Genomic DNA, 16,682 nt, shown 5'->3' with positions numbered 1-16,682 from the left:
TGGGCCCCACTGCAGCCCAAAGAGAACGTCTGGATGGCCCTTGCGAATCAGACAGGCCAGGAGACCATTTGCCTTTCGCTCTCATCACCTGGAGATCCTTTTTGCACCTGCTTAGTGGGACTCCCGTGGAACAATTGGACCCTAGGTCTCACGGAGCCGCATGCCACGCTTTGTAGTGGTGGCCGCAATGTGACTGACAATTGGGACGGATGTTTGGTGTACTGTCCGCCCCTGAGCGTAGAGCCACAAGAGAGAGAATTATTGGGGCTTGGCAAAATGGGTAATGAGTTTGATTGAACTGGGAATTATACGTTTGATTGTATTTGTATGTATTCTTGTGTGTGTACTATGTTTATTGCAATGTGTGAAATGAATAATAGAAAAGTCAGTTAGCTTAGTGTTTGTTGTAAAAGAAAAAGGGGGAGATGTGGAGGAATCAATGTCTGAGAGTACAAGCAGTATCATAGCGTTGGTAAACAAGAAGCCATGGGAAGATGGGAAGTGAAAGAAGCCCTGGGGAAAAGGAAGATAAGAGGTGGCAGTTCATGGTTCTGAGGGCATGACAAAGATAAGGAAATTAGCGGAAGAGTGTTGAGATGACCTTTGCTTAGGGGATGTACTAGGGAATTCTTTGAAGTGCACACGTGGCATAATGTGAGGTATAAAAAGGCGCTTGTGCTGTATAATAAAGGATTTTCGTCTTTGTCTTTGTGCCCTCTCAGACGGAGTCCGTGTCCTTATTCGCCACACAGGTTGGCTCTGGAGTCCCTTCCTGCAGGTGTGAGTGCCGTGGGGCTCGCTTTGGCACTGAGGGCTCTTTCCGATGCCCCCATGTCTCCCTCCTGCCTCCATTATCACTCTGCTTTTGAACCCAGCAAACCCCTTCCCAAGTCCCATTCTCTACCTGCCAGTCTCACAACCTAGTTCTGGAAGGCCTGCGGGCATCTCAGATCACGGGAAGCACCTGCATGGGGGTGGGCAGCCATGCTGAACTGGGCCTCTCCACTGAACACAGCAGCGACCGGGGTCACTGGCTGGCACGCAGGCCTCTACGATGGATAGAGCTCACGTTTCAGCAGCAATCCCTTTATTCCTCTCACAGAAAGAAAACCAAGAACATTTCCACAGTACCTAAAGAAGGAACCACCAACTGGCTTTAAAGAAAGAAGCAAGTCATTGGCTTTACAGAAACAAGCAATATTTACCCAATTGTCTCCCACACCCTTCCCAAAGGAAATCTCTTCTCCCTGACCCTTCCCATCCCACAAACATGCTCAATATTGCACACTCCTAAAGCAATGTCTGGGGCATTGCACACCACATGCCTGTCCAAGTCCTCCTTACCTACACAAAACTGAAGCACAAACAATTCATTCCTGCAGGTGAAACATTATTGTGCGCCCTGGGTGCAGGCCTTGGCTTTCCTGAGCCCTTTCCTCAGGGCTTCCCTGACCTCCCTGTTTCTCAGGCTGTAGATGAGGAGGTTGACCAGGGGTGTGAGGACAGTGTAGAAAAAGGAGAGCACTTTGTTGAGCTGCCTCAGTGGGGCTGTTCTGGGCAGCAGGTAGACAACAGTGATGACGGTGAGGTGGGAAGAGCAGGTGGAGAAGGCCTTCTGCCTGACCATGCTGGATGGGATCCTCAGGATGGAAGCTATGATGTATACATAGGAGGCCAGCATGAACAGGAAGGGGAAGACAACACTCAGGAAAGACAAGATGAAGGACCTGAGTGTGACCATGCTGGTGTCACAGCAGGAAAGTTCCAGCAGAGGGGTAAGGTCTCAGGAGTAGTGGTCAATTGCCTTGGGGCCACAGAACTTCAGCTGGGATAAGAAGTCTGTGACTATTGCACACATCAGCATACCCACTAGCCAAGATGCAACCACCTGCTGAAGACAGACTTTCCAGGTCATGAAGCTTGCATAGAGCAGGGGCTGGCGTATGGCCAAGTACCCATCATAGGACATGGCTGCCAGCAGGTAGCACTCAGTACTTGCAAAGAGCCAAAGAACTAGAGCTGAGCCATACAGCCATTAGCAGACATCGCCTTGTCCCCAGTCAGGAAGATGGCCAGCAGCCGGGCAAGATGGTGGAGCTGTAGCAGGTGTCCAAGGAGAAGAAGTACATGGAGGTGTGCAGATGTTACTCTGTGTCACGAATGAGTGGTTTAGAGGCCGCTTAAAGAATCACCATCAAAGATATTAGCACCACACTGACACCACCAACACAACGATGAGGACGTTCCCAACCACGGTCATGGAATAGGTGATGAGTGATAGGAGGAAGAGTGGAGTCTGGAGTGTGGGCACATTCCCCACTCCCAGCAGCAGGAACTCGTGGGTGATGGCTGATTGGCCTCTTCCCTTTTTTCCATACAGCTTTGGTTATTTTTGTTTTCCCAGTTGTCAGGAAGGAGGCCTGTGACAAAACACATGCATTCCTGCATTAAGTGGAAGAAGAGCTGTGATGGACAATGCTGCCAAAAAAAGATACAAACGAACAAAAATCTCATATACTTTGCCTTTGTTCGTAGTCCGTTTTGTCTCCCTCCAAACTAAAAGAAGGGACCCTTCTTCAAGAGGGCAAACCTGCTTGTCCCAAGAGCACTCCCTCTGGCCACAGGGCTGACTCTGACCATGGACCTGCCTCTTCCTCACGCTGGAATAAAAACATCATGTGCATTTGCTGAAATTTTGACATTCTGCTTTCCTGTGCTCAGGGGTTTTCCCAACATGACCAGAATAGCTGTTTAGAACTGAGATCCTTTGCGCTCTGCCAAGGAAAACCAGTGCCATGATTCAAAATAAATTGTTTCTGTGAAAAGATCAAGGCAGATGTGCTTCCTCCAAATGAGAGAAGGCTGAGCACAGTGCCGGGTGAGTGGTCTCAGCTCTGAAACACTGCCCTTCCGAGGAGAGTATTCCTGCCCTGAGCAGGCCGATTTCTTGCATTGACAAAGAGCAGGTCAGGAGTTTCCAGCTCAGACAAAGAAGGGACTGTTTAATGGGGTCATGACAGAGGATGCTTGAACCCCTCACTGTGTGTGAAACAGTAAAAAGAAGGAAAAAGTGTAACTGTGCATCAACCAGGCAGCATGTGAGAGACTTTGTGCAGGGAGGAAAATGACAGGGAGGACCATCCACTCCCCATCGTCCTCTTCTCAGCACAGGTTCCTCAGGGCTTTGGGGCTGCACGTCCAGCCCAGCGGCAGGACCTCAGCACGGCCAGCTGTGCTCACAGGCTTCCTGCTCAGCACTGCCAGGCTGGCAGGAGTGTCCCAGGGGTGCCTGGGGGTTGAGGTGGGAGAGGAGCAGGACATGCCTGGGTGAACAGCCAGGGAGAATGCATGCCTGAGAAACAGCCCCCTGAGCCTTGCTCCTTGAAATACTTGTTACTGTAAACATTGTCAAACCCACCTCCCGGGCTGGGATGGTTTGCTTCTGGAAGAGATGAAGACAACCAGCTTTAGCAGAGCTGACCAGGGTGAATGAAGTCGCCAGCCCTCCCCACTGGATGAGAGAAATGTGAGAAAGCTGAGGGTCTGAGCCTTTCTGGCGATGAGGGAGGGAGAAAAAATGTAAAAGGCTGAGAAAGGACACAGCCCTGTGGGAGGAGAAGGGCTCAGGCAGTCTGGCCCTAAACACTCTTCCCAGACTCTTCCCCCATCCCAGCTGAGGTAGGTGAGTGCCCAGGCTGGCTCCAACACACCCCAGCACCACCAGCCCCTCCCCAGCATCTCTGCTCCATGGTACTGGGGCTCGGGGTATCTGTGGCAGGAGGGAGCTGGGGTGGGGACACAGGCAGACAGAGACTCAGCTCTCGCTCACAAACTTTCACTGCACAAACACCCAGAAGCACAATCAACAGTAGCCTGACTCAGGACATCCAGCACCCACCTGCAATGCTCAGCATGAAGGGGTGACCTCTGTGCTGACTGGGAACAAAGACCTGGGGTCTCACTCTCTGCCTCTGCCCCACCACATCTTCCCTTCCGTGATCTCTCTGCAAACCCTGACCCAGGTCTAATGCCCTGCTCTGTCCTTGCCCTCTTCTCCCCACAGCTCACTCAGTGAGTCTCCAGCAGCACCCGAATGCCCTCGGCTCTGCACTGTTTCCTGGGGTTTATAGCACCAATATTCCTTCAAGGACCCAGGCACAGCTCGGGTCTCCCGGGGACTGCAGCAAGGGAGCGTTACTGCATTGACTCTCAAAGGAGGCTGCAATTTCTGAGCTCCTGGAAAGTTTGTAAACGCCTCTGGCAAGGCCTGCCTTTCTCCATAACCCTGAATCCTTTGAACTCTGGGTCAAGAACCTCTAGAGAGGAGGGTGAGGCAGGGCAATCATCCCAGCTCATGACACAATGCCAGAATAGTTCCCAAGGTTAAGACCGTTGTCACCTCCCTGCAGCTGACTATATATTCACTGACTCTTCTAGGTGTAGGGAGCCCTGACTGCCCGAGCTGACCCCTCCAGCCTCCCCCAGTGGTCAGAAGAAGGAAGAGAATGAGCCAGCAGGAATTTCCTCTCAGCCACAGAGACTTGGAGTGGGGTGAGACCCCTCGGATGCCAGGCTCTCCCCCTGTGGGGAGCGGCCTCCCTGAGGCACAGGGGACTTGCGTGTTGGGGGCTGAAGGGAGCGGAAGTACCGAGATGTCCTCACACTTAGGGTCCATCTCTGCTACCTGGGTGGGCCCAGGGCCTCCTTTACTCCTGTTGTGGCACAAATAGGGTTGATTCCTCACAGCCCTCTTGGACTTGCAAGTCATGAGATACCATGTCCTTGGCCTCTACTCTGGCTGGAAAGGCGGGAGAAGGTGGCACTGTGGGTGGACACCACAGTTGTGCTGTAGCTGCTAAGGATAATGAATCTCAGCAGGAAGATTCATTTCTTATGAATACCACAATCATTTTAATGTAATGGCCAACGGTCGCAAATGAGTGGTTTAGAGGCTGCTCAAAGAATCACTGTCGAAGTTATTAGCAGAAAATGATTTTAACAGAAATTTATAAAAGCACGACCTAACAGAGTTCGATGGCAAGGTTCACTCTATCACTCACTACACGCATGAAGCACACAAAGGAAAAGAGCATGGGGAACTGAGAAGTCCTTGGCTAGGGTAAACACTACTTAGCAACAACTAAATCTCAGCGTGTTATCAACATTATTCTCATACTAAAGCCAAAACACAGCACTTTACCAGCTATTAGCAAGAAAATTAACTCTATCCCAGCCAAAGCCAGGGTATCATGTTAAAACTGAGTTGGGACGATTTATACAGAGGCCGAGAAAAAAAAAAGGTTAAGGGAGACCCTCCCGTTGAGTGACGAGCTTCAGAGTAGACCCGGCTGGACCTACCCCTAGTCCCAGACTTGGTCAATGGTCTATGTCTAAAGATTATGTGTTTAGCAGCAGTCTAAGGTTCATTCACAACCTTCAGAAAGATCATAAGATTTTAGCAGACTCTATTTGCTAGCAGGTACTTCCATCAATACACACACACACGCAGACAGATGCAAAGATGGACAAATATACAAAGATACACCTGTTAAAAATCCCCCTCGAGTTCAGTGAAATGCTCACATAAAATGTCTTGGCATTTCTCAACGGGAGAAGGGTTGAGCCTTGAGGAGCATTGCAGCCCAGGTCCCGTGCCAGCCGGTGACAGTCCTCCGAATATCACAAACTCGAGAGTTTGCAAACTCTGAGGAGCATTCATCTCAGAGGGAGATTCTGAGCACAGCCCGCTGCGGTCCAGGAGAGCTCAAAGGGTCCCACTTAGGACCATCTATAGGTGCGCAAGATGATTGACTTTAGTCATCTGTAAATTTCCATCCTGGCCACAGTCCAAGGCGGTAGCGACTAAAATTCTGACGGTTTAAGTGTTTTTACAACTGAGCTACAACTCAGGCAGTGGGAGTACGTTCCCAGCCTCAGCCATGCAGAGTTTCTGATATGGTCAAGGAGCGCTCAACCGCCAGACTCAGTGCACCAAGGCCGAGGTTTCACGCGAATTTCTGAGATCAACAAGCGGCCCAGGGAAAAGGCGTGGATGGGAATGCACCACCACACCAACACAAAGGTGTGTGCATCACAGCTCAACACACGCACTCCTTGTTTCGGGAGTGCTGGTACATGGGAGACCCTCATGCAGGGGAAGCCAGTGCAGCTCAGCTCTCACAGCGTATCTCTGGCTTCCAGTTGCCCTTTGGGAAAAGCTGAGAATCAAATCAAAGCCCTGTGTCACATCTCCCCAGCTCTCTTGGCCCTCTCAAAGACCCAGGAGCATCAGAATAGTCCCAGAGATACATGTCAGAAGATGAAAGGATAATTCAGGTTGGAAGAGACCTCCAGAGGTCAAACCTCCACTCAAAGCAGGGTCAGTTCTGAGGTCAAACCAAGTTGCTCAGGCCTTTATCCATCAAGTTTTGCAAACCTCCAAGGATGGAAACTGATCAGCATCCCTGGGTAACCTCTTCCAATGCTTAATTGTCTTAGTGGGGAAAAATATTTTCCTTCTCTCCAGTCTGAACCTCTCTTCTCTCAAGTTCTGCCCGCTGCTCTCATCCTCTTCCTTGGCACCACTGTGAGGACCCTGGTGGTTCAATCTCGTTGACAGCCTCCTGCCCCTTCTCTGCTAGTATTTCCCTCCTCTCTAAAGCCATCTCTTCTCCAGGCTCAGCAAGCGACTTTTCTTAACCTCTCAGGAAATGACTTGCCAGCAGCGGTGGGGCAGATACTCAGAGGTCATGAAGGTCATCACAAAGCTGCCCCCAACAAGATGACACATTTGGGGAGGCCAGGAGGAGCCTGGATGAGAGAGATGGGAGATTTGGGGGAGGGAAGAGGGGCTTTGCCAACAGAGATAAAGATTTTGATAAGGTAAAAAGGGATTCGGGTAATGTTGATGCCTCTGCCACGCTGACTGTGAAAACATTCATGATAGGCCCTTACCCTTTTTCTATCCAGTAACCTTACACCCTAACCCTACCACTAGATGTTACTCCTCACCCCAACAGGAATCCACTACCGTAATCCCTAACCTCAAACCTTACTTCTAAGCCAAACCCAAACTCCTAACTGCCCAGCCTTACTCTGGCCTTACCTCTCACCTTAATCCCTAGCCCATTTTCCTAGCATTAAAATGTTGGCCTTAATCCTAGCCCTCACCCCAGCCCTTAAAAAAACCCTAACCCATAGACTTAGCCCATATCCTAAACACTAACCAGACACCCTAAGCAGAACACCAGAGCTTTCCCCTAAGCCTCTGCCTAATCCCTAACCCTGAAAGGCAAGCTCTAATCCCCAAACCCTAACCTGAACACCTAATCCCTGAAGCCCTCTTTCCTGTGCTCGAACCTGCTCATCTTTGTCCCCTCCCCAACCCTAACTTAAGCGGCTTGGCCAGGGCAGGGATCGTGAGATCCTGGAGCAGTTGCATGGCATTGGAAGAGGAAAGTGAGGTGACCTGTATCTGATCAGCTCATAGGCCACAAGGAGGAGATGGGTGGGAATGCTATGATAAGTCAGCTGTGCCTCAGGATCTTAAGGCCCAGCAGGAGGCACGTGGGCTGTGAAGGCGGCTGTGAGCCACTTCTGTCTCTGGAGTTGAAAGGCCAGCAGCAGGAACAGGGCTGGGAAAGGGCCTGTGAGATCACTTCTTTCTGAAGCAGCTGATAGGTCAGCCCTTGACTCATGGCTGAGATATGTGCTCTTAGGCTCACATCTGCCAGTATCTTTGACAGGCGAGAGGTATGTTGATTGTGAGAATCCCTTTCCCTAAGTACCTGGTAGACCCATCCAGGAAGAGGGCTTGGATATGGTTTGTCATGTCCCTTTCACCTGAGTACATGATGGCTTAGTCATGTCCACCCGAGAAACTGAAAGACCAGCAGTAGGCACGTGGCTTGGAAGATCATGGTGAGGTTACTTCCGTCTGGTCAGTTGATAGGCCACAAGAAGGCTGATGAGTTGGGCTATCATTATGACATTAATTATGTCTGAGAAGCTCATAGGCCAGTAGGAGGCACATGGCCATGAATGCAAGTGTGAGGTCATTGGAGACTCCAATCTCCTTGGGTGACTGGCAGTCAGCAGACCAGTTTGTTATGACCCCAGTAAGAAAGGCACTCAGACTCTGTGAAGTCTCATTTAAAATGCCATTTGTTAGAGCCAACACCATCCACAAAGAGACAATTGCGTAGGCTATATTACGTTCCTTCAGATGCTGGGAACACTGAGTTGACAGCATGGCAAGAGATGTGGTGCAGCAAGATGTGCAGATCCCACCCACGGCAGGGTTATCCCATTTTGGTCCTGCGAGCTCTTTAAGTGTTTTCTTACTGGGAAAAATTCTAGTCATAATTTCTACTGGTTTAGGATGAGATGTGCACTTGGGAATTTGTAACTACAGTTTCAGAGAAAGGTAGGGACATGCGGTTGGCCTAAGCGCCAGTAGCTTCCTGCAGACTTCTCTGTTACGATCAAGCTCATCCTGCAAGCCAGGGATAGACTCAGCGCAGCACGGCCTGAAGGCCAAGCTGTCCACGGAGCACAGTCCAGCACAGCACAGGCCTAGGTTTACTGTTACATGGATCGCTAACTCCTCCATGCACAATGGTCAGGATCACCGAACCTCCTGGTGAAGGTTAGAAGGAGGATGACATCTCCTTTAGACAAATAGAGGAACGGACACAGTTTTAGGCCCTGGTGATCACTGAAAAATTTGAAGACCATGGACCTTTACTTGAGGGCCTGGGTTGAAGGGAAGGTAGAAGGTGATCCCTGACCTTTCATGGGGGGCATGCTCTCCTGGACTTGTTTTTAACAAAAAGACAAGGCAGGACTGGTGGAAGATGTGGAGGGTGACTTTGGCTGAAGTATGGGAGAAGGTGGTAGAGTAGAAAACGGCGAGGGAAGTGAGCAAGACAAATTGTAGCAGGGCTGAGTAGAGAGGAGGGATCACCTCCACCAACCCTCTGGCAGTGCTCTTCCTAACGCAGCCCAGGATGCCGTTGGCCGTCTTTGCTGCAAAGGTGTAAAGCCAGGAGAGGACAAGGCTTTGGGGAGACCTATTAACAACCTTCCCATATCTTCTTGGGTATCAGCAAGAAAATGCAGGCAGGCTCTTCCCTGCTGTGCACGATGAGAGGATGAGGGCCAGCGGGCTGAAACAAGTGAGGAAAAACTTTCTCCCCATCAAGACAGTCAAGCACTGGAGCAGATTTCCTAGCGAGCTTGTGTCATCTCCATCCCTGGAGCTTTTCAAGCCCAAGACGAATAAAGCCCTGAGCAGCCTGCTCTGACTCCATAGCTGACCCTGCTTTGAGCAGGAGGTTGCCCTAGAGACCTCCTGACCTCCCTTCCAGCATGAAGGATTCTGCATTTCCATCCACCATGGATCTTGCCTTCATGATGGAAGGGAATTCATGCAGGTTCCCGGTGACCATTGAAGCCAAACAGAAAGTTTGGTCAGATGATCGGTGGCTTTCTTGTCCCACTCCAGGCATTGTTGCTCAGATGCAGGGCTGCTTGGCAGGTCCCCCAAAGCAGCCCTGATTAATGCCTATTCTCCACCTTTTCTTTTCTTTTTCCCTTTTTTCCCTGCCCACAGTTTCTTCCCCTTGACCATCCTTGTATGCTCCCAGGCAAACAGCCCACCTGTGTTTTCCCTTTTCTCCCTGGCCCTTGTTTTACTTCCTTTGTATGCTCATTTGGTGTTTCTGAGCTTGTCACCATAGAAATTCCGACCTTGATCAGCAATATCATTGAATGAGTGCAGCGTCCTGCAATTTCTCATGCTGTTATCTTGTCAGAGGCACCCCATGTCAGCATGAGCCATCTGCATGCACATATTAAAAGCTGGTCCAATGGTGCTTCACTCCTGGGGCACCTTGAAAAACTCTGGGATTTGGCAATAGAAACCTCATGAGGTTTTACAAGTAGAAGTGGTCAGTCCTTTACTGGGGGCAGAGTAACCCCATACAAGAGGGCAGGTTGGGACCTGAACAGCTCAGGACTTACCCTGAGGAGAAGGGCCTGGGCATTAGGAGGGATGCCATATGAGCCAGTGGTGCACGCTCACCATGCATAAGGCCAGCTGCTATGGGGCTGCATTATGGGGTGCGTGGCCACCCAGACAACAGAGTTATCATTCCCCTTGTCTCAGCACTGGTGTGGCCACATCTGGATTATTGGTGTCTGGCTTTGGGGCTCCCTGGTCTGGAGGAATGGGGAGGAACTGTAGAGGCTCCAGAGGAGATCTGCCAGGAGGAAGTTTGGAGCCTGTGTAGAGAGGCTGAGGATCCTGGAATTCTTTAGACTGGTGAAGTGGAGGCTCAGGGCACAACAGGAGTAGCCGGCAACTGCTTGAAGGGTGGTTTCAGAGATGATGGAGCTTTTCTTTGTAGTGGGAAGAGAAGAAAACCTCCACAGATTGCAGCTTGGAAGGTTCAGACTGGAGGTGAGGAAAAAGAAATGTTAATCAAAGGGTCATGTTGTGGTGCAAGAGGTCACCCAGAGGGAGTCTGGATCATCACATGGTTTTGTATTTCAAGGTACAACCAGCGAAGGTGGAGACACATTAGTGAAGGCAGAGAAATTCCAGGGTGAGAGCTAGATGGGAAAGCAAGATGGGTGTTTGCAGCCTGAAGGGAAAGAGGTGCAGGCATGGACAGTGTAGGACAGCCTGCAGTAGAGATGGCCACGGGTTCTGGCAAGGTTGAAAGGCCCAAGGGAACCAAGGTCTTTGTCCCCTTGGCTATGGCAGCTGCCTCTGCCACCAAAGCCTACCAGGAGAAACTTTATTTTGAGGCTCTGGACTTTGTTTCTTCTTCACCCCTTCTTGGAGAGGCCGGGAAGGGTTGCACAGTTTTTCTACACTTGGCATTCCTCACCCTCACACCCCACTGCCCCGGGAAGAACCCTGGTCTAACGAGGGACAGGATCTGCCTTCCCAGGGTCTGGGGTCAGGGCTTGGCCTTTCTGCTTCATAAAAGAAACCAAGGGTTTTCTCAGCGTTACAGCCACCTGCTCAGTGCCTTTGCCTACCTGCAATCACAGCCTCCAATTATCTGCTCTAACGAGTCCATGGGGAGGCTTTGTCAGTGATGGTCCTCAGTGGGGCCAACTAATGCTTCAAGGTACTTTGAGTTTTGTTTCTCACTTTGACTTCTTGAGCAATTTGTTCAGTCTTCTCTCAGTGTCTGTGGTTCATGGACAGCCCCAAATACCACGTGGGGGTCATTAAAATACAGAAAGCCCTAACAAGCCATGTCTCTTCCTGTAATTTTATTCAAGTCTCCAAGGCTTGTACAGCTAATTGGAGTCGTTTCATAGTGTAGTTACAGAGGAAGATTTCAAAGTGCACCTAATAAAAAACATTTTTTATTTTAAAGGTTATATTTTATTACTTTTCAGTTTAGAGAAGAGGTGATAGCGGCATTCTCCAATTGATATTGATCCAGAGTGTCTCCTCAGAAGGTCTGGACAGCTAGGAAAATCAGTCTCTTGAGTCTGACACTGTATGGACAACCTTGCTCCTCACCTCCCAGACCCCACCATTTCTGTCATTGGCCACCAGGGATTTACATCACTTTGCCTTACATCAGACTTCTCCACTGAAGTCTGCAGCTGAATGTTACAGCTCCTTTGCACCATCTCCCACCAGCTCTCCTTGGAGAACTGGCTGTGCACAGGCACAGAAGGATTCTTCTGTTTGCAAGCAAAGAAAAGTAAAGTTGCCCCTCAGCCTCCTTTTCTCCAAACTAGGCAGACCCAGAGTCCTCAGCCGCTCCTCATAGGACATTCCTTCCAGCCCTTTCACCAGCTTTGTTGCCCTCTTCTGGACGCATTCAGGTACCTTCAGATCCTTCTTAAATTGTGGGGCCCAGAACTGCACACAGTGCTCAAGGTGAGGCCGCACCAGCACTAAATACAGCGGTAGGATCACCTCTTGACTGGCTGGTTCTACTGTGTTTAACGCACCCCAGGGTGCAGTTTGCCCTCTGGGCTGCCAGGGCACACTGCTGACTCCTGTTGAGCCTGCTGTCGACCAGCACCCCCAGATCCCTTCCTGCAGGGCTGCTCTCCAGCCACTCCTTTCCCAATTTATACTTTGCCTGGCGTTATTCCGTCTCAGGTGCAGAATCCGGCATTTGGACTTGTTAAATTTCATCCCATTAATCATTGCCCAATGCTCCAACCTATCTAGATCCCTCTGCAAGACATCTTGTCCCTCAAGAGAGTCAACGCACCTCCCAGTTTGACATCATCAGCAAACTTGCTAATGGTGCATTCAACTCCTGCATCCAGATCATTGATAAAAATATTGAACAGAACTGGCCTTAGAATTGAGCCCTGAGGAACACCGCTGGTGACCGGTCACCAGCCAGATGTAGCCCCATTCACTACAACTTCGCCACCAAGGCGAAGGGCTCTGGAGCGGAGGATCGCGACAGGGAACCCTTCCTAAAGCGGCAAAACCGCAGCAAAAACCGCGAAGGCAAAAGCGCAGGGAGCGAGAGGGAGCCCCAGCACCCCCCCTCCCCCGAGCCGGAGGAGCGAGCTCCTGACGAGCGGCGGCTCTGACTCAGCGCGGGCGGGGACAGGCGGGACGGCGGCCAAACCCCCTTGGATACAAGAGCAGCGCGGAGGATGTGCGAGCGACCCGGAGCTCAGTGAACAGGGTGGGCAAACAGGGCGTGGTGCGTCAGCAGGGCGTGGCGCGGCAGTTTGGGCGGCAGTTCGCGCCGGCAGGGCGTGCGGGGAAGGCGAGCGGGCAGGGCGCAGCCCCCCTCCAGGCTCCAGAGGCTAGCTCAACTCGTGGTCATCGCCCTCCCAGAAGAGGACCTGGCCATGGTATCCACTCGGCCGAAAGCCATCGCCAGGAGAAACGTGGCGACCCAGCCCGAGCCCCCACGCAAACACACATCTGTCCCGGTCTCCGGCTGCAGGGAGTGCCTGAGCCTGTCCCTGGTACAGGAGGGCAGCAGAGACGACGCCTGTGTGCGCTGTGACCAGGTGGATGATCTGCTCAGCCTGGTGGCAGAGCTGAAGGAGGAGTGGAGAGGTTAAGGAGTATCAGGGAGTGTGAGAGGGAGATGGATTGGTGGAGCCGCACCCTGCCGTCCCTGAGGCAAGGGCAGCACACGGAGGCTCCACAAGAAGCGGAGGATCCCCTGCCCTCTTGCCACCAGGCAGAGGGAGGGGACCCAGGAGACTGGGGGGAATGGACACAGGTCCCTGTTCGGGGCGCCAGGCGAACCCCCGCCCGGCCTCCCTCACCTCAACCTTCCCAGTTGCCCCTACACAACAGATACAGGGCCCTGGAACTTGAGGGCCAGACAAACGAGGACGCAGATGAAGGCCCATCCAGGGGGTTGCCTGAGGCGAGGCAGTCAGCCCCACGCATTACGACTGCCTCCGCTAAGAAAAAAAGGAGGGTAATTGTCGTAGGTGATTCCCTTCTGAGGGGGACGGAGGGCCCAATTTGCCGGCCAGACCCATCCCACAGGGAAGTCTGCTGCCTCCCCAGGGCCCGGGTGAAGGACATTACTAGGAAACTCCCTAGTCTCATGCAGGCCTCCGATCACTACCCGCTACTGGTTATACAGGCTGGCAGTGAGGAGGTTGCAGGGAGAAGTCCCGAAGGGATCAAAAGGGACTTCAGGGCACTGGGGCGACTGGTGGGAGGATCGGGAGCACAGGTGGTGTTTTCCTCGATCCCTTCGGTGGCAGGGAGGAATACTGACAGGAACAGGAAAACTCATCGGATCAACACGTGGCTCAGGGGCTGGTGCCATCGGCAGAATTTTGGGTTCTTTGACCACGGGGAGGTTTACACAGCACCGGGGCTGCTGGCGACGGACGGAGTTCAGCTGTCTCACAGGGGGAAAAGGATTCTCGCGTGTGAGTTGGCCGGGCTCATCGAGAGGGCTTTAAACTAGATTCGAAGGGGGAAGGGGGTAAAACCAGGCTCACTAGAGAAGCTCCTAGGGACCGCATGCCAATGTCGGGGGAGAAATCGGCAGCCCAGCTCAAGTGCATCTACACCAATGCACGCAGCATGGGCGGCAAACAGGAGGAGCTGGAAGCCATTGTGCAGCGGGGTAGCTATGACTTAGTCGCCATCACGGAAACACGGTGGGATGAGTCTCACGACTGGAGTGCTGCAATGGATGGCTATAAGTTCTTCAGAAGGGACAGGCGAGGAAGGAGAGGCGGTGGGGTAGCCCTGTGTGTTAGGGAGTGCTTCGACTGCCTAGAGCTCAATGGTAGTGACAATGAGGTCGACTGCTTGTGGGTAAGGATGAAGGAGAAGGCCAACAAGGCAGATGTCCTGCTGGGAGTCTGTTATAGACCACCTAGCCAGGACGAGGAGGCAGACGAAATATTCTACCAGAGGCTCGCAGAAGTCTCCCAATCCCTAGCCCTTGTTCTCGTGGGGGACTTCAACTTTCCGGACGTCTGCTGGAAATACCACATGGCAGAGAGGAAACAGTCGAGGAGGTTCCTGGAGTGTGTGGAAGATAACTTCCTGACGCAGCTGGTAAGCGAGCCTACCAGGGGAGGTGCCTCGCTTGACCTGCTGTTCACAAACAGAGAAGGACTGGTGGGAGATGTGGTGGTCGGAGGCCGGCTTGGGCTTAGCGACCATGAAATGGTAGAATTCTCGATACTTGGTGAAGTAAGGAGGGGGGCCAGCAAAACCGCTACCATGGACTTCTGGAGGGCGGACTTTGGCATGCCTAGGACACTGGTCGAGAGGGTCCCTTGGGAGGCAGTCCTGAAGGGCAAAGGGGTCCAGGAAGGCTGGACGTTCTTCAGGAAGGAAGTCTTAAAGGCGCAGGAGCGGGCTGTCCCACGTGCCGCAAGAAGAACGGGCGGGGAAGACGACCGGCCTGGCTGAACAGGGAGCTCTGGCTGGGACTCAGGGAAAAAGGAGAGTTTACCACCTTTGGAAGAAGGGGCAGGCAACTCAAGAAGAGTACAGGGATCTCGTTAGGTCGTGCAGAGAGGAAATTAGAAAGGCAAAAGCCCAGCTAGAACTCAACATGGCCACTGTCGTGAGAGACAACAAAAAATGCTTTTACAAGTATATTAATGACAAAAGGAGAGCCAAGGAGAATCTCCATCCTCTATTGGATGTGGGGGGGAACGTTGCCACCAAGGACGAGGATAAGGCTGAGGTACTCGATGCCTTCTTTGCCTCAGTCTTTAATAGTCAGAGCAGTTATCCTCAGGGTACTCAGCCCCCTGAGCTGGAAGACAGGGATGGCAAGCAGGATGAACCCCCCATAATTCAAGAGGAAGCAGTTAACGACCTGCTACGCCACCTGGACGTTCACAAGTCTATGGGGCCAGATGGGATCCACCCAAGGGTACTGAGGGAGCTGGCGGAGGAGCTTGCCGAGCCGCTCTCCATCATTAACCAGCAGTCCTGGTTAACTGGGGAGGTCCCGGACGACTGGAGGCTCGCCAATGTGACGCCCATCTACAAGAAGGGCCGGAAGGAGGATCCAGAGAACTACAGGCCGGTCAGCCTGACCTCGGTGCCAGGGAAGATCATGGAGCGGTTGTTTTTGAGGGCACTCACGAGCCATGTGTGGGACAACCAGGGGATCAGGGCCAGGCAGCACAGGTTCATGGAAGGCAGGTCCTGCTTGACCAACTTGATCTCCTTCTATGAGCAGGTGACCCGCCTAGTGGATGAGGGAAAGGCTGTGGATGTGGTCTCCCTGGACTTCAGTAAGGCCTTTGACACTGTCTCCCGCAGCATTCTCCTAGAGAAGCTGGCGGCTCACGGCCTAGACAGGTGCACTCTTCGCTGGGTAAAAAACTGGCTGGACGGCCGAGCCCAGAGAGCTGTGGTCAATGGAGTTAAATCCAGTTGGCGGCCGGTCACGAGCGGTGTTCCCCAGGGCTCAGTACTGGGACTGGTCCTGTTCAATATCTTTATCAACGATCTGGACGAGGGGATCGAGTGCTCCCTCTATAAGTTTGCAGATGACACCAAGTTGGGCGGGAGTGTTGATCTGCTGGAGGGTAGGAAGACTCTGCAGAGGGACCTGGACAGGCTGGGTCGATACCTGAGGCCAACTGTATGAGGTTCAACAAGGCCAAGTGCCGGGTCCTGCACTTGGGCCACAACAACCCCAGGCAACGCTACAGGCTTGGGGAAGAGTGGCTGGAAAGCTGCCCAGAGGAAAAGGACCTGCGGGTGCTGATTGACAGCCGGCTGAACATGAGCCGGCAGTGTGCTCAGGTGGCCAAGAAGGCCCACGGCATCCTGGCCTGTATCAGAACTGGTGTGGCCAGCAGGACTAGGGAGGTGATCGTGCCCCTGTACTCGGCACTGGTGAGGCCGCACCTCGAATCCTGGGTTCAGTTTTGGGCCCCTCACCACAAGAAGGACATGGAGGTGCTGGAGCGTGTCCAGAGGAGGGCAACGAAGCTGGTGAAGGGCCTGGAGCACAAGTCTGATGAGGAGTGGCTGAGGGAACTGGGGTTGTTCAGTCTGGAGAAGAGGAGGCTGAGGGGAGACCTCATGGCGCTCTACAACTACCTGAAAGGAGGTTGTAGCGATGTGGGGGTTGGTCTCTTCTGACAAGTAACTAGCGATAGGACAAGAGGAAATGACCTCAAATTGCACCAAGGGAGGTTTAGATTGAACATTAGGAGAA

At 52.4% G+C, this 16,682-nt stretch overlaps 1 pseudogene; it reads right to left on the bottom strand.

The window, feature by feature from the left end:
• Positions 1-1,390: 1,390 nt before the first annotated feature.
• LOC142076268 (olfactory receptor 5AP2-like) lies at positions 1,391-4,675 on the bottom strand (annotated as a pseudogene).
• Positions 4,676-16,682: the final 12,007 nt, after the last annotated feature.

This window comes from Calonectris borealis, unplaced genomic scaffold (genome assembly GCF_964195595.1).
Source record: "Calonectris borealis unplaced genomic scaffold, bCalBor7.hap1.2 HAP1_SCAFFOLD_40, whole genome shotgun sequence".
Taxonomy (NCBI): Eukaryota; Metazoa; Chordata; class Aves; order Procellariiformes; family Procellariidae; genus Calonectris; species Calonectris borealis.
Note: the sequence above shows the minus strand (reverse complement) of the source record. Positions and strands in the feature narration are given on the sequence as shown.